Below are 19,221 nucleotides of genomic sequence, written 5' to 3'. Positions count from 1 at the left end.
CTTTCAGGTTCTGTTGGGTATAGGCAAACGCTGTTTTTCTCATTTTGAAGATGGATAAACTGAGCTCCACAGACAGGTTAAACAACCTGTTCAAATCAACGACACAGCTGGAAATAAAACCCAGTTTCTTTACCTCCTGGTTCAGTATGTATTTTAGGATATATAACATAGGCTTCAAACAGTGTTTAAATTCTATTTAACCTTAGTGGGGAATATTCCAATTAACATATCCACCCCCAGGGTGTTTCTCCCAGTTGAAATTTTCTTCCTTTTTTTCATAAAGTGGAGACACTCTCCCATCCCTCTTTTTTTCCCCCCCTAACTAAAGCTGGCAAGTGTCTGTGGCTTTTTGGCTTTCTGCTCAATTCAACCCAAGAGAAGCTTGAAATGTATTCCATTTTTTGTAACAGTTAGGAGAGAACTGTTTAAGGGTGGGGAAGATCAATCACTTGTGAAAAATGCTAGGTGTCCCATTATGGTGTGATAAGTTCAGCTGCATAACATATGCATTTTTTTTCTCTCTGAATAAATGGCAGAAGTCAGTTCCCCATAAATTCAAAATGTATATTAGAACATGAAATCATATTTTAAGTAGATTTCACATATTGCTTCTCTTCATCATTCTAAATACCAAAGATTAAGCATGCCACTCGCTCTTGAGGTCTTTTCTCTGCTTTTTATTTTTTTTTTAACTTTTGTTTAATCAGATATGAATAGTAGTTGGCAGCCTTTATTGCTCAGAACTACCTGAGAAGGAAAGGAAGAAGATAAACTCTGCTTACTCTCTCCATTCCAAACAACATTTATTTTCATTATGACTATTTCTAGCCTCTTTCAAAATGGCACCATCACCCAAATGGTTAAGCTGACCACCATACCTTTTCACCAAGTCAATCCCACCACACCCATCTGCTGCTCCTTTGATACAAAACCGTCTCTTTGTTTTCAGTTATATTAAACTCTTTCAAGGATCCCACATAGAGGCAGTATAGTACGTGGTGAAGAAGCAGATGCTAAAGCCAAGATCTTCAAGTTAAAATTCCAGCTCTGTCACTTACTAGCTCTGTTACCTTGGCCAAGATACTTAACCTTTCTGTAAAATGTTTCAGTTTCTATAGAATGAAAGTTAGCCACTCCTTTGATCATCATCAGTATTGTTCCCAGGAAAACTCTCCTACCGGACGCCCAGCCCCAAATGGATCCATCACTACAGTTATGATCCAGCCCTCGATGTCTTTTATTCTTTGTTCTCCTCCTCTTAATTGATCTGCAATACTCACCATATTCTCCTAGCAGCATAGTCCTCCGTGGGCTCCTTCGCCTCTTCCTCTAAACATCTTCTCAACTCTATTTCCTTTTTCTCCTAGAAACTCTCACCTGAGCTTTAAATAACATCCTAAATGTGTACCTTTAACAGTGACTGTTGCTTTGAACTGGCTCACATATCTACCTTCTGTCCCCTCCACTTGGATGATTGATATACCTCTCAGTGGTAACCTGAGTTTAGATGTCGCCCTGAATGCACTCCCCCAGGCTCCTTCCCTCCTCAGTAAGTGGCATGACCATCCATTCTGTGGCTCAATTTCAAAGCCCAGGAGTCAGTCTTAATTTTTCTCTCCCCTACATCTTCCCAGATCCACACCCCAAGACCTCCACCTCCCAAATCTCCCCTGATCTGACCACATCTCTCCATTTTCACCCCTACTATCTTAGATTTGGTCTAGATCTCTATGGTGTCTTACTTCAATTCTTGCCCCTATACCCCACCCAACAGCTTTCTCTCTATTCTGCAGCCACAGAATTCAGAAGAAAATAAAAAGCAAATTAGATCTCATCACTTCCCAGTTTAATGACCTGCCTTTCTCCAGTGGTCTCCTCTTAAATTTAGAATAAACTCCTGTCTCTTTACCCTGACCTTGTCAAAGGCCATCATGTGTTAGCTCCTGTCTACCTCCCCACTTTCCTCCCCTGATCCTCATACATGTACACTCTCCACTTCCTTCTGTTCTGTAAACAGTCCAAGCCTATTTCTACCTTAGGAAATCTTTCCAATAGCTGCCGCTCAGCAGAATATTCTCTTCTGCTCCTCCCCCCCATGCCAGCATCACTCAGTTATCTATTCAATAGTAACATCTCCAAAGAAATTTCCCTGCCATTCTAACTACAATAGCCTCAGCATCAGTTACTTTCTATGACATTATCCAGCTTTATTTTTGTCACAAACTTCATCACTGTCTGAAATATTATTTCTTTGTTACTCATGTATTACCGTCATCCCCCAAATTCCATGAGTAGGCACCTTGTCTAGCTCAGAATCGTATTTCCAATATTTAAAAAAAAGACCAAGCACATATTATGCTCTCCATAAATATGTACTGGATGAATGAATGAATAGCAAACTTTTTAAATCTCTTAATTCCCCGAACTCATCCGCATTACATTGGTGAGATGTTTTGCAGGCCGATATAATTATATTGCAATTAGCCTGAAAGAAAGGCATTTAAGTTGCAAGTTAACAAGCAGATGAATGAGTGTGCTGAGGACACTGGCCACTTGTTTATTGTCTGCAGAGTGAAATAAACAAGTGAAATCTGGCTGAAATTATTGTGGGACAGCTTGACTTGATGTAAGAAAAATCTTTTTGATTTGAGGGTCATGAATAATTGAGAGAAGCTATAAAGAAAGGCGTTGGCATTCAATTCCTAAAGCACTTGACAAACAATAGCCCATGATTTGCCTTAAATGCTTCAGTAATTTGTTAATGTACTGTCATTATTAGTGGGTTATATAACCTATAACATACACATATTTCATCCATTCTAAGATGCACATTTGCCCATCTCTGATATCAGAATGTATCTTACAATTGATAGTGCATGATAGTTAAATTGACAGCACCTTTTCTTAGTGGTATATAAAATGATGGTATTTAATAGATGGCATCTTAGACTCAATGAAGTATATTGATTTATTATAAGTTTCATTCTTTGAATGCTGGCTTTGGGCAAGCATTTCCAAGTGTTATCAATCTTCACAAGAATCCTATAGAATAGGTAACATTAGACCTATTTTATAACTAACAAAGGAACATGGAGATTAAGTAACTTTTCTAAAATCATACAGCTTCTAAGTGCTACAGCCTAGAATTTAATCCAGATCTACCCAACTCTCAAGCCAACTCTCATCATTCTGATATGATAATTATTAATTTTTAGATAACATTCTGTACATAAAATACAAACCCACAAACAAGTCACATAGCAGGTTTTCAATTCGTGTTAGTTCCCTTCCTCCTTTCTTTTACATTTGCCTAAATGTGAGAGCATGCACTGTGCTTTGATTCCATGATTTATGTAAAACCTCTTACAAGGCAAGCGTTGGCAGTCAGAGTCTGAGGTTTGTTTTTTTTTAAAGATCTGAGCCCCTATCAAAGGCAGCAAGTTAGCTTGGAAATCAGTGGGACCATACGATGATTGGGCTGCTGAAGGACCACTCCCTGATGAACAGGGCTGAGCAGAACAGCCAAATTAACTCCCTGCCTCAGTCTTGACTCAGTGGGATGCTAACAAGATTAGACTTTGGAAGCAGGTGGGTCAGATGTACTAGAACAAGCATAGGAGGTAGAGCACAGCAGGAAATGCATTGGTTTTCAAGTCTGACAATCTCAGGCTCAAATCCCAACTCTTCTTAATGTCTCTGGGCCTTAGTCTCATTTCTAAATTTGAGGAGGTGCTATATCAGGGATAGGATTGTGGTAATACGTTAAGGTCGCAAATTATTGAACACTTTCTGTGTGCACGTGAGATATATCATTGAACAAAACATAAATATCCCTGCTTTCATCTGACTTACATTTTTAGCAACTAGTGCTAATGGTTCAGAGTGTCCAGCATATTACCTGGTGATTCATAAATAATGCACACGCTGCATACTAAGTCACTTTAGTCGTGTCTGACTCTTTGTGACCCCATGGACTGTATCCCCCCAGGCTCCTCCGTCCATGGGATTCTCCAGGCAAGAATACTGGAGTGGGCTGCCATTTCCAACCCAGGGATCTAACCCATATCTCTTATGTCTCCTGCATTGGAAGGTGGGTTCTTTACCACTAGTGCCACCTGGGAAGCCCTTCATAAATAATAGTCACTGTTAAAACTATGTAAAGAAGTATTCACATTGGATATTATGATCGGAACTGGTGTCTTGTTGAAATTTGGCCAGGAATTCTTAATGAAGAACCAAGCTGATCCCACCTTAGGGATCTGGTGCCTAGGTCTCCTCTGCCAAGAACCTTCTTCCTCAAGATCATTATGTGTCTGCCTCCTCGTCATGCCATATCTGGTCCCATGTCACCTCTCAAAGAGGAGGTACTGCCTAAACCACCCTCTTCCTCCTGGCCTAGCCCCATGTCTCTATCACTCCACCTTTGTTATTTGCTTCAGAGGCCATACCACAATCTGAAATTCTCATTTTTAATTGTGTTTGCTTGTTCACTTTATTACTGTCCTATCTTCCACTAGAATGTAAGCTCCCTGAGCACAGAGACCCATGTTCTTTGCACCTAGAACAGGGCCTGGCACTTAATATTTACATGAATTAGCATCAATCATACAGCTTACATTGCTAGAAAAGAGCTGCAATGTGTAAACATAGTGGGTCAAGGAAAAAGCTGGGGGCCTCCTGAGCAGACACTCAAATTTTACTACCAGCAGCCAAAGCAATGCAGAATTGGCAGAAGGCTAGAGAGGCTGGCTTCCAGACTCTGGAAAGACAAATCACTTCATTTCATTGAGACCTGTAAACTCTTAGAATCAAAGTATTCATATCACTGAATGCTGAAGACAATAAAACCAATGGGAGAAAAGGAATAGGATTGAGGTAAGAGACGATGAATTTATGTCTGCTTGATCATGGCGCTCCTGAGACAGCAAGCGTGGCAGCTAAGAGAAATGAATTCATACGGTTCACATGGCTTATTTAGCCTCAAAAAACCCTTCTGACAATATTTCAAGTCCAGGGTCACTAGAACACTGAGTCATCCTGGGATTGTGGGAACTAGCTGGACAAGGAAAGGGGATCAATGAGTCAACAAGAAATGTATTGAACACGTACTATATACCTAACCTGTGTCAAGTGTATTGGCTTAAAGACGAGAGAGAACCAGAGGGGACACTGACATTGGCCATCTCTAATGTTTTTATAAATGATCTAATATAGTTAGCATGCACCCAATCCTCCAGCTCCGCTGAACAAACAAACTCTTCAGGTTAATGAAATACTGAGCTGATTGAATAAAGGGGCAGAAGGAGTTCACCATGCTTTCCAATGCACAGAAGAAGAGCAAAGGAAGAGTTTGTGAGTGCAGAAAACTTGCACAGGCAGGAGTGCTCCTGGGGTCAGTGGACTGAACAGTTACGGAGGGCAAGGGCCTTAACCAGGTTTTTGTCACTGCATCCAGGGCCAAGCACATACCAGGTATTAATTTGGTGGAATAGAGGGAGAAAGGCACTAGACAGCTACGTCCTCCATTAGATTTCAAGGCACAGGTGGGGTAGAGTATCAGACAGAAGGAGGAGGAGTGAAAACTGTGCTCACGGCCAGCCTTCTTTCTTCATTACTGAGACCTGAGCAAGACAATGCATTGACCGAGCAGCAGGCAAGACCCCTGATCTCATGACAACGGGGAAGAAGTGGGACAGAAAGAAGGTGGTAACTTTCAGCCTGAATAAAATGGCCAACCCGAGAAGTCTTTATCAATAAAGGTGAGAACATTTAGAAAAATCAAGACTCTGTTTCCTATTGGTCTGGCAACGCAAAACAGCTAAGAATTTTCCTCTGTTGCATGATCTACAACAAACCTTTGACAAGTTTGATGTCACTGGGCTTTAATATTGTACTGCTTTGTTACCAGAGCTCAGCAGTGACACTGTTTACAGTCTAATTTCCTAACTTCAAGAGGCACCCCAGACAGAAACCTGAAACTTAAACAAAAGCATGAGACGAGAAAAAGCAAAACCATTTCATCAGGAATGGGCTTTTGGGGACTCTCTGGTTCTGTCAAATGTTCTCCTTCCTGATGCCAAAAACCAGGTGTTCTCTGGAAGGAGTAACTATGGACGATGTGATAGGATACGGCAGAGATGTTCTAACCAGTGCGCCTTGCTGTGCCTTTAGAGTGAAAGCTCAAAGCGGGGACTGAGCCAAATCTTCGTCCAGACCTGGAGGAAGGCAATAACAGGAAAGCTGTGGGTGTGGATTCCTCAGAACACGAGGGAAGCAACTTCTGGCTGCAGAATGAGTGATTAAAAAGTTTGTCAAAGAGCCAGAGCTACCCTTCAACTAAATGGTTCCCAAATGCTAGTGGCTGGTCCTCAATGGGAAGAGCATGACTGAGGATTGTAATGGTCAAGAGGCAAGAACACAGCACCGTTAAATGGCCCGGGTCCTCCCTTAGCAAACAAATCAAAAATACCAGAATCCTGATGATTTTCTTCAAGAGTGCCCCTTCTCAGGACTGGCCACATGTTCTCATGCCTTTGAGCATTTGCTTGTGTTCTTAATTCTAGCCTGTTCTCACCTAGAATGTCCAACTCAACACAGTTCTAATCCCTGCCTTCAAGATGCAGTGCATATTCCATGCCAGAGGAGCACAGCTTTGGAGTAGGACACATGAGGAATCTGAGACCAGCTCCATCTCACATGAGACGTGTGCCTACGGGAAGCCACTTACCTCCCCTCAGCCATTCTCCTCACCTGGAAAATGGGGCTGACAGGATCTATTTCATTCATAGGGTTATAAATACCATGAGAGAATTAGAAAGAATAGAGGCTGGACAGGTAGCAAATTCTAAATCAGCACTGCAGGAGGTTTTGATTTAGCTGAGGGTAGAATATGAAGGAGTAGCTAAGGGAAAGAGGCAGTTTTCAGAGGTTCAGATGGTAACTTTGGAGGCCAGGGAAGACATTGGCAGGGAGCTATCATGTCACTGAGGATCAGTCATTACACAGGGCACTGGGAGATGCAAAGGTGAGCAAAAATATGACCCATTCAGTCATAAGCTTCCATTTCAATGACAAGAAGTGGCCTTTGGAGCCAGGCCCATCTGGGAGTGAATTTCAGCTCAGCCATATTCTAACAATTGGTCTTGGGCAAGTGATTCAAACTCACCAAGGCTATTTCCTTAGCTGTAAGATGAGGTTAACATTAGCTACTTCACAGCATTTTTCTAAAGATTAAACATGTACCTCCGTAAAGAGCCAGTCCTATAGAAGAAGGCATTCATGAAATAGACACTCCTGATTTTCTCCTTCTTGGAATTTTTTGCCATGCCAGAAACATCAAGTGTTTTGCTTTCATAAAGGTAATATTAAAAGATTTGTGGAAAACAGACACCAAGAAAACAGTTTTTCCATCTCTTTCTAAAAAATTACTAGTATACCAACTATTGCTATATGTAATATGTTTGGCTGAGCACTATGGCCTTCATACAATGTTCTTTATTTCTTCCTGAAAAATAAAGGCTCTAATGATTTGAATGCTTCCCCCACCCTCATGATCAACAGCAATGCCGATTTGTGTATGTTTCCACTAAATTACGTGCCATACTAGATAAAAGATTTGTTTTGAAAAACAGCCACTTCCAAAAATAAGAGAGTTTATCAATTCCAATCATTCTTATCCAAAATTAGTTGTCAAGTTTCAATGGCTGAAATGAATTTAACAGCATAAATTTGGTACCGCTGCTGAATGACTAATGCAACCTTGCAGAGCTGGCCTGAATACGCAGCCCTGTTGGGGTTCACCAGCGACGTTTAGAATATCAGCACTTTGTGTTATAATAGAGCCTATTAACAACAGTTGACTGACATTAGATGTGGTCAAACTAAGCATCAATTAAAAAAATATGCTGACCTCCCCCAAAATTAAGAAGCCGTTGTACCACACTCACCAAAGGGAAATCTGAATAATTACTGTGGTGTTATGAAACCAATTTATTTGACTAATAGACAGCAATATTTTTTCACTGCCACAAAAAGCCAGCAAATACATTATGATGCTGTAGCAATATTGATATTCATAAAATCTCATTAGGCCAACTGGAAGTCAAACATTAGCCAATCATGCTCCTGACTCCTACTTACAGATCAAAGTTAAAGACGTGCTTTAGCCAGTTAAAAACAAAATTGAATTTGAGATCTGCATGGCTCTCATTAAGCAGCACTCTGTTAGGCTGTGTTTAAGATGAACAGCCCATAGGGAGCTTTTCCCAAACCAACGAGAATGCCTCTTTTCCACATTAGACTAGAAATACCATGACTGTTCGTTCATTTAAATAAACACATTTTCAAGCAGTCTGTATTTCCACTGTGCTGCCCTCTCTCTGCTTGGTCATTTCACCTTAAGCCAATTTATTTACAGCAAAATGAAAATCCTGTTTGAACCAAATAATTCTCATCTTCCAAATAAACATCTATGTATTGTGTCTGTAGTACAATAAGCAACTCTCTTCCTCGTGTGTTTCTTTCTTTCCTGTGACATTAGCGCTTAATGAAAAGGAAAGGCAAAGACACTGATTTAAACAGGTGCTGTGAGTGAGCTGAGCTCCATGCAGAGGAAAGCAAAGTTGAGTCAGGCGGGAGCAGAGTCAAACTCTCGGAATCCTTGGCTATGGGGATAGATCAGGGACTCCTTTGCCTAGATGAGACCATGTTTTAGAATTCCAATAAGCAGCAAAAACACAGCCATGCCAGCAATATGTGTCTTCTCTCATGCTGAGATGGTTCATTGCTTCTTCTACATCATTTATAGCCCATAGCTGGGGGTTATTCCACAGGGTCGCCAGGCCAAGGAGCAGTACCCAGATACTGACAGCTTTGAGCTGAGCCTCAGGTCCTCAAACTCTAACTGTATCTCCATGGTGCCTATATATACACATATATAATAAAATCTCCCATCTAGTTGGTTTACACAAGGGACATCAAACAGGAAAAGGTTGATCTCATTCTGTTGCACCCTTTCAAATGAGTTGCCTTGGACGGTCTATTTAAAATTACTGAGAGCTCCACCACATTACCTTTGAAGACACAGCCTTCATGGCTTGCAGCATATGGAGAAAGCATGATTTAGCCAATGCCTTGTTCCTAGTGCCCAGATTGGGAGGAAAATAATCCTTCTGGCTCTACACACTGGCAGGCCCAGAATTTCTATATGGCAGTAAGGTGGGGGCAAGCATGTTGGAATGGGGGCTGAGGGGACTTGTCTCTGTGACATTCTGCTTGGCAAGTGCACTGTTTTGACATTGCATATTCATTTGGTGGGAGGGGAGCCTCCCCGGGGGGAAGCTTCTGAGTCTCTCTAAGCTACTCTGGGAGAAACTACTAGGAGTAACTACAATTGTCTCTTTCTTATAATCTGACTCGACTCCCTTTTAAACCTCTTAAAATATGGGCACATTTGAGGAAAGGAAAATAATTTAAGCAAAATAGTAGAAGCTTTCTTTTTTTCAAATCAGAAATTTCTAGTGGACATATTACCAAATGAATTCTAAGATGAAAAGTTATAAATTATTTTTCATTTAAAAAATAAATGCTGGTGTTTACAATCCTGTACTTAAAAATGCATGAAATTTGATCAAAATTATGATAATAACAGGCACCATGCATGCAAAGTATTAGGATTATGAAAGAAAACAAACCTTTGTATATAAACTTTCAATTCATGAAACATTTTCAAATAATATGAACTTTCCAGATCTTTGTTGAAACCCTGTAAATGAGATGGATAAGATACCAACATACCCATGCTGTATATCAAAGGAAACGCCGGCTCACTAGTGAAGTGGCTTGCTTGCATTCACAGTACACTTACAAATAGCAGCTTCAAGTTCAGAACATCTTCGACTATATCATAGCTTTGTCTCCTCAAAAATGTTTGCATTAAGGATAACTGCCCCCCACCTGAGGTAGATAACAATAACATCCCAGGAACAATGGGCACTCCTAGAGCCTAGTGTTTGGTTTCTAATACAATTCTCCAATAAAAGAAACCAGGGATCCTTGCAGAAATGGCTGGTCCTTGGACTAGGACAAGAAATAGAATAACTCTTGAGTATCTTGCAGTGCCAGGAAGTAATGTTCAAATACACACACACACGCAATGATGGGAGCATGCCAAAGGGACCCAAGAGCCAATGAAAAGAATCCCCATTTGCTAAAGCTGAAACAAAATAAGACTATTTATTTATTATAACTCAGAGCATAAAATAAATATCTGCAAGACCATTCTAATATAATACTACAATTACATAAACGAAAGAGAGACAAATCTCTCATGCAACAAAATTCCAAACAATTTCTGCACACTTGCCACCCTCAAAGAGGTGAAGTGTAACTCCAGCTTTTTAAGTGTGCACAGTACATTGTGAATCCCTTTCAAAGAGTAGCATATGGGAAAAGGAAAAATGAAGGAATAACTTTACAGTGGAGAAACCTGACAGGCACTACTTCAGCTAGATGATCAAGTTAAACATCAACAGCGAAAAATCATGTTGATAGTATGCACTCTTGATATGACATGATTTACCTCCTCACAAAATTCCACAAGCCCAATCTAATCATGAGAAAAAAACACAGGACAAATCCCAACTGAGGGACATCCTGAAAAATGCCTGATCAATCCCTTTTAAAACTGTCAAGGTCATCAGAAACATGGAAAGTCTGAGAAATGACCACAGCCAAGAGGAACCTAAGGAGATGTGACAACTAAATGTAATGTGATATCCTAGATGGAATCCTAGTGAAGAAAAAGGACATTTGGTAAAGAATTAAGGAAATATGAATAAATATGAATATTAAATTACTTAATAGTAATGGATCAATAATAGTGCATTAATTGTAACAAAGGAACCATACTAACCTTCAGTTCATTTCAGTCGCTCAGTCGTGTCCGACTCTTTGCAATCCCATGGACTGCAGCATGCTAGGCTTCCCTGTCCATCACCAACTCCCGGAGCTGGCTCAAACTCATGTCCATCAAGTCAGTGATGCCATCCAACCATCTCATCCTGATGCTAATCTTAGATGTTAATAATAGGAGAAACTAGGTGGGGGTATATGGGAACTCTATATTGCCTTTGCAATGTTTCTGTAAATCTAAAACTGTTCTAAAATTAAATGCTTATTTTAAAAAGGATAATCTCTCTGCAAAGATCTAACAAAGTCAGAGCTATGACACACAAACCATTTCACATGATCTAAGGATGGGATTTAATTCAGGGTACCCATGATTTCTGTATGCTAGCCTTCATGGCAGCCCTAAGGCTTCAGTCATCTAAGTGTTTTATAACAAATGTTTTAAAACTATAAGATCATCCATAGTCTGTGGGTTATCCTTCTTTAACATAGATCAAATTAGTAAAATACTAGAGGCAACAGCTGCTAAGGAGACAAGGGAAGCAAAAAAATGTGTGGCAGGTGGTACCACCTGTGCTACCTGATTCCAGCTCCAACAATCCTCTACTGAGTGGCAGCAAAGGGGGAAAAAATCAGGGAGTCACTCACAGCTGGGGAGTAAAAGGAAACAACTTCAGCCTGTGTGTGTACCTGGTGTGAAAGAGATCCGAAAATTGCATCTTTAAATGCCTTGGATATTGACAGAGCAATCCACGTGGTGGCTAAGTGGACATTAGTGTACTATAAACTACCTGTTGGAACCTCACAAACTAAGTTATTTTCCCTCCTACCTATATACCAAGAGGGTATTAATCTACTGAGAGGAAAAAAGAATTCTTGATTTTTAAATTGAGCTAAATTGCAATGCCAGGGCAAGGAGGGGTCCAAGTAAGACTTGAGTCAGTGAAATGAGATGGCTGAGCTCCTCTGAGCCTAGGAAGTGGGTCACTTCCCATCACCCACCTCCGGCAAATGCTCGGTGTATCCCATCAGCTCACTGATAGAGTGGAGGTCCTCTGACATCTGTGCTGATATCCCATCTGTTTAGTACAGAACAGCAGTTTCCTGTCTCCAAGAATCATGGTGCAGTCTTAGTTTTACAAGAGATGTGAAAAGTTCTTATATCCAGTGAATCATTTGTCACCTGATCTAGCACCATAGAATGTCTGCGAAAGGATCCTTCAGCCTCTTTTTAGGAAAAGAATCTCAGTACCTCACTACTTTTCAAAGCCTGTCCCAAGGGCATCTGTCTTGCTGTATCTCACTGTTCGCTGAACCCGTGGCAGGCAAGACACGAGCAGGGAAGCTGGAAGAAATCTCAAGGAGTTGTAGGTACTGCAGACATGTTTACGCTCTCCTGACTGGCACAGCAGCTGTAGCAGCAGACACTCTGTATTCTCTTGTGGTTGACCCAGCAGACGCCGCCATAACGTAGCTGCAAGGGTGTTTCAGGTGGTGCTTATATAGGACCACACCATGATTGCACGCACAGTGCCACAAGTGATCTCAGCTGTTACATAATCATTATTTACTAAACGTGGGCAAGAGAAAGAGGCTCTGTGGCAAGCGAGCCAGACCACCACCATCTTGGCTAATTTTCTCTTTCCCTACAGCATCATTGTCCCATCTTGATCCCATTTTACTGACACCCTCTCTTACTCTCTCTCCCTCCCCTCTAGCCATCTGACCTCCTCACTGTTGCTTGCGTACTGCATGCACACTCCTGCCACAGGGACTTCAACTTGCCTTTCCCTCTACCTGGAACACTATTCTGCCATATACTCACATGACTTGCTCCCTCACCTTCTCCAAGTCTTTGCCCAAGTGTCACCTTCTTAGTGAAGCTTTCCCTGACCACCTCATTTTAAATTGTTTCATTCCCACCTTCATTTCTCCAACACTATCCTTGTTAATGGCTTAATTTTTCTCTACAGCATTGATTACCATCTAACCTATTTTATATTTTCCTCTTCATTTCTTTATTATCTTAGTCTTCCCTCTAGTATATAAGTTCACTGAGGTCAGCGTTCTTTGTCCACTGTGATACCCTCAGCACTAAGAACTGTGGTTTGCATATGTCACTAAATTCAGAAATATTCATGAATGAATGAGTGCTAAACTGTCAAACAAAACTTTCTGTCTGAGCAGCTCATATTTATAGAAACCTTATACACCACCCCTATTTAAAAAGAAAATCCATAATATGCAATATATGACATTCTACTTTTATGTTATTATAAACTTATCAACATTTTAAGACTGACTTTTGGTGTAGAAATAAAATCACCTTATGTACCAAAAGTGATGATAATAACACAGGTTTCTTTTCTTTCTTAGGTAGTAATTAAAGAAATTCACAAATACACGTGAAATGCATTTCCCATTCATCTCTGTCCTCCTCTCCTACAGAGAGCCTAGCACACTGCTTTTCATATACGTCCACACAAAAACTTTTACATGAATGGTCATAGCAGCATAAAAATCAAAAAGCAAAAGAAAAAATTACAAATGTCCATCAATTAGAAAGTGAAAAAATAAAGTGTGATGTGTCCATACAAAGGAAAACTATTAAGCAATAAAAAGAATCTACTGATACACACTGAAACACGGATGAACCTTCAAGACCTTATGTTACATGAAAGAAGCAAACTTCACACGGTATAAGATTCTCTTATATAAAAAGTACAGAAAAGGCAAATCCACAGAGACAAAGTAAATGAGTGATTGCCTGGGGCTGAAGGTGGGATTGGAGACTTGAGGGGAAATGGACATGAAGAATATTTCTAGAGTGATGGAAATATTCTAAATATGGATTGTGGCGATGGTTGCACAATTATGCAATTTCCTCCAAATCATTGAGTTGTACACTGAAAACAGGTGAATTTGATTGAATGTTAAGTATACTTCAAGATATTTTAAAATGGAAAAAAAAAAAGTGTTCGGGAACCAGCTAGGTGTTATCTCACCATTACCATTGTGTCCCAAGTCAATACACTGGACAGAGACAGAGGAATAACAGCCTCCAACAGTGGGTTCTCTAGGAGGGCAAAAACTACCTCTAGTCTTATCAGAGGGAGAAAAGGCTGATGATACTGAACCCCAAGATGTATTACAATTGCAGAGCAGAGCACTGGAAAGAAGTTTGAAAGTGGTCTCTGTGCTTCTGGGTGTTTTCCAACTAGAAGAAATGAGATGTTCAGATAAACTCAATTTAAGAATATTTTAATTCCTGAGCCTCCAAAGAGAGAGCAAATTCATCAAGCATTTATTCATTCAATTTTCAAGTAAATACTGAACATTTACTTGGTACAATCTCTTGTTAGGTCTTCCCTGGTGGCTCAGACGGTAAAGAATCTGGCTGCAATACAGGAGACCAAGTTCAATCCCTGGGTTGGGAAGATCCCCTGGCAGAGGGCATGGCAACCCACTCTAGTATTCTTGCCTAGAGAATCCCACGGACAGAGGAGCCTGACAGGCTACAGTCCATGGGGTCGCAGGAGTCAGACACAACTGAGCAACTAACACACTATCACTTGTTAGGTGTTGACAAAACATGGATGCATCAGACACAAAGAAGCCCAAAGTTCTGATACTGTCACTCAGGGCTCAGGAAGATCCGAAAGAAAACCCCTGGCTCTCTCTCCCTACTGCTGAGATCTCCTGGGAGAATAGAGGAGGAGGCTCTGGCAAGCTCACAAATCTATCTCCCTCCAGTATTCTAAGAGAAGGATTAAAGCCCTGGAATGTGCTCTGGGGCTGACCATGAAAGAAGAGAGGGCCTGGGATATTTTAGATAGAAATCCCTCCCTCCCTTGAAGGCCCAGCCTTCTGGGTTTCTGTTTCCCTGTCCGTCTCTTTTTCTCAAGCAGACAGTTCATCCGTTGAAATCAATAGGTAAAAAATCAATAAAATGCAAACATGGGCACTTTACCCTTGCTGGTTTAGACTCTCTCCTTTCAATCCTAAAAACAACACAGTGTTTCCTTCACGTCAGCTCCCTTCGTGGCTTAAAAGCCTCTTCAGCTTTTGCCATCTTACTGTTTTCCTCTGCTCCGATGTGAAGTCACCTTGTTGTTTATCCAAGGAAGGTGACTAGTCCAAAATCCAGGAATCTTGTGTCCTGGGTTTGTTCAACCAGTATGAACTGCATGTTGCATGTTAATCCCTTTGAGTTTTCTCATCAGCCCAACAGAAGACTGGACAGGTTGTGTTGTGCACCCAGGGTGGTCAGAGATGGCCTATGATGGCAGCAAGTTCTCCATCCCCAGAGGCATTCAGACAGAGGGCTCAGGATGGGTCAGAGATACTGGAGTTGACATTCTAACATCATTCAAGGTGTTGAATACCAACATTCAAGTCCTCTGATTCGGAGATTTTGTTATTCTAAATGGGCATGACAGATCCATAAGATATTATGAAAGCAAAATGGCCATGTTCAGTATTGAACTGGACAAGAAGTCCCCTCCCCACAGAAATTTCCAGAAACATCTGGAGAGAAGCAGATTGTCAAAGACCAGACAAACTGAAGTCAAGGAGGTAGAGCCTGGGTGCATGAATATCAATGGGACTATATCTGTACAGAGTAGTTGGAAAAGTCAGAAGCACTGGGGTACATTATGAGGAGAATAATACAGCATGATGGTTGAATGAGGCTGAACTGGGTTCCTATTTCACTTCTGCTATTCACTGCTACGGTAGCTTAGCAACTTCATGCAGGTTACATAACCTTTTTCCAAACATCAGTTTGCTCATCTGTGAAATGGTAATAATAACTCAGAGAGTTGTCCTGAAGATTTAACTGCATAACATTTGTAAAGAAGGGCAGTCCCTGGTACATAGGAAGCTTCCCAGACATTGTGGTTCAGTGTTATTAATTCTTACTCCACTAAAATATCTAATTTTCTAGATGGTCAGCATGGAAAAGAACTATCAGATACACCACAGACTGTGAGGTACAGTCCCAGCAGCCCCAGATAAAATGCAAGGCTGGCTAGACCATAGATCTAATACCTGGGGTACCTCTTAGGCATCCTGTGAAGATGCCTGATTCCTCGGAAGGTTCATCACGACTGCAGGGAATGCATTTTTAGGATAGCTCCATGCTATCAGACTACCAGCACAGAAACTGTGTGCGGCGGACAGGGTCAGCTCTGAGAGAGCTAGGCGGACCTGTCACTTTGATTTCTATCTCTTTGGGAAATCATGCTTCATGGACTGATACTCATTTTAAGTTTAGAATACATTTGTGTGCCTTGCAATTTGGACTTATACAAAAAGAAAAAAATATCATTCTGTCAAAGAATTGTAGCCAAGCCACCCTGAGATGGTCATGATGGAGACACAGGCCACACATCTGTACACACACCTGAACCAGCGTATTACTGACCATAGAGGTTGCTTATATTGCTAACTTTGGGAACCAAGGGCCATGTGAATGGGACTAACAACCAAATCACGTGCCTAATTTAGCCCCATGGATGATCAAAAGCCAAAGCAAAACACCCAATGAATCCTTGCATTTTCTCTGTTGTCACTACTCCTTTCCAACCTAGTCTGACCACCAGAATCAACTGGGATGCTTATTCGATGCAGGTTCCCAGGCATCTCTTCTGGACATTCTCAATTGACAGGTCAGTTGGGAGGCCTGGGAATATGTATTTGAACAAGCAGCTTAACAGGGGACAGGCAAGTTTGGAGAATACTTGTCTTAGTGCCAAGCCACTTACTGTTTGTTTGATTCCTTTGATAAGCATTCATCATCAAGGTCCCAGAATATGCCAGAACCTTTCCATGATAATGCACATGAGACACGTCTCTCAGTCTTCCCAATTTCCATGTGACACAGTGACAGTTGTTCCCATTTTAAAGACAGGCACTGAAGCTCAGCCAGGTAAGAGACTTGCCCTGTTAAGTGTCAGAGCTGGGGTTCCAAACCACATCTTATGACTGCCACCCAGGCCCTTTTTCCATGATCTCATGGTTGCCTCAGCAATCTAAATCACTCCTCTATCAACAACTCCCAGACCGATGATCCAGGCAACCATATGGGACTAGTCATGAGATCTTCCCAGACTAATTCTGACATGTCTTTCATAGCAACAAAGAGCAGCTGCATTTCAAATACGATGTCACTGGCTGGAAATGGCACCCTGCCCAACGCCTGGCCTCTTTAGACATCCTGTGAAAATGCCCTAAGAATGTTCCTGCCAAGTGTTTATTTTCTCTGGTAATACTAAATACAAATGTTGTCTCCCTGGAATCTGGTAGCTTGGGGCCTATGTATAACTTTATAAAAGTAACTACTGCCTCTACACAGTGCCCTACAGAGGCCTCACTATATATATCATTAGTTCACTAGCTTCACTGTTGGGTAAAAATGCCATTAGAAAACACATCATTTACCCAATAGACTGAAATGGATCCCAAGGACCTATTCCAGTCTATCAGGTAATTATGGGGGAAACCCTATATTATTTGCCAGAGAAAATGGAATCCCACCCCAGGAGGCATAAAGGTCCATCCCTGCTCTTCGTAATAAATAAATGATCCCATTTTTGTGATAACAACTAGTGAATTTACTCTGATTTCTAGGGCTTTTTCAAAAATCCTTTTGTTGCTTTGTATATATAAAATGGCTAATGGCTCCAAGCCAACCATAAATAATAAAATACCTAAAAATGCATTGTAATCCCATTCATAGCTTTATTTAGCAGGAGGGAATACAAAATCCTCTGAAATCTCATTTATTTCACAACTGTGGTAATGACCACTTACACAGGCAGCATATGGCACCCTTTCATCTCCCAGGGCCTTGGGAAGCTTAGAAACCATGGGCCCAGAGTCAACTGACCCATCTTCAAATGCAACCACTCTGGGGACTCCAACTAGGAACACAGTGAATAACAAGGACTTAATCTTCACTCTCATCATCTCAAGTCTTGAGGATTGCTGGACCAGGATCCTCCAAAAATCACTCTTAAGAGCCTTAGGCTAGAGTAGCAGACCCCAACCTTTTTGGTACCAGGGACCAGTTCTGGGGAAGACAATTCTTCCATGGATAGGGTAGGGAGGATGGTTTTAATTTCACCTGCCACTCACTTCCTGCTGTGCAGCCTAGTTCCTAACAGACCATGGACCAGACCAGTCCATGGCCCAGGGGTTAGGAAACCCAGGGTTGGAGTATAGCTGTATCCCCTGGAACCTACCACAATCCCTGGTATTCTGAGGCTTTGCAACATACGTGTGTTGCATGAGAAGTTCCCTTCTTCCAGCTTTAACACCCTACAACTCAGCCACTATATTCACTGCTTTGTTCCAGTACCTAGAACAGTGCTGACACAGAACAAAACCACCTTTTTAGCTGGTGATTTTTCTGTTCTTTTTGCAACATGCCTCAACTGCTTTATTACATGGCCTTTACTTCATGATCCTCTATCATCCCCCACTGTCCCACCTGCAGTGAAAAACTGTAATGGGGAAACAACACAAGATTCATCCTTGAAAGCAGAGTGTGGAAAAGTAGCAAAGAGATGTTCAAAGGGAGAAGAGGATCCAGATTACAATATGGAGGGCTAGTGAAGAACCAGAAAACAGCTATAAACAGAAGATGTTTGGTCACTTAGAAATATATTTCCTGGGACAAATATCATATGATATTGCTTATAGGCAGAATCTTTAAAAAAAAAATGATACAAACGAACTTATTTACAAAACAGAAACAGACTCACAGACTTAATAGAGAACAAACTTATGGTTACCAGGGGCAATACGTTGCAGGAGAGGATAGACTGAGAGTTTGGGATTGACATGTACACACCGGTGTATTTAAAATAGAAAACCAATGAGCACCCACTATATAACACAGGGAACTCTGTTCAATATTCTATAATAATCTAAATGGGAAAAGGATTTGAAAAAGAACAGATACATGTATATGTATAACTGAATCACCTGCTGTACACCTGAAACTAACACAACACTGTTAATCAGCTATGCTTCAATGTAAAATAATTTTTAGATAAACAAAATAAAATTTAAATATATATATACACACATATATGGAGAAGGCAATGGCACCCCACTCCAGTACACTTGCCTGGAAAATCCCATCGACGGAGGAGCCTCGTAGACTATAGTCCATGGGGTCGCTAAGAGTCGGACACGACTGAGCAACTTCACTTTCACTTTTCCCTTTCATGCACTGGAGAAGGAAATGGCAACCCACTCCAGTATTCTTGCCTGGAGAATCCCAGGGACGGCAGAGCCTGGTGGGCT

General features: G+C 41.2%; 1 protein-coding gene across 1 annotated transcript in view; it reads right to left on the bottom strand.

Moving 5' to 3' along the window:
- The window catches only part of PPARGC1A (PPARG coactivator 1 alpha), a 391,629-nt gene extending 385,076 nt beyond the window's left edge, over positions 1-6,553 (bottom strand). The window contains exon 1 of the mRNA XM_081545341.1: positions 6,470-6,553. The gene's annotated coding sequence lies outside the window, so the exon portion shown is untranslated. The remainder of the gene's footprint in view (positions 1-6,469) is intronic.
- Between the last annotated feature and the right edge of the window lie 12,668 nt (positions 6,554-19,221).

The sequence above is a fragment of the Giraffa tippelskirchi genome, chromosome 1 (assembly GCF_054371585.1).
Source record: "Giraffa tippelskirchi isolate mGirTip1 chromosome 1, T2T-mGirTip1v1.2.pri, whole genome shotgun sequence".
In the NCBI taxonomy this organism is placed as follows: domain Eukaryota; kingdom Metazoa; phylum Chordata; class Mammalia; order Artiodactyla; family Giraffidae; genus Giraffa; species Giraffa tippelskirchi.
The sequence above is the reverse complement of the archived record's forward strand: the minus strand, read 5'-3'. Positions and strand labels throughout refer to the sequence as shown.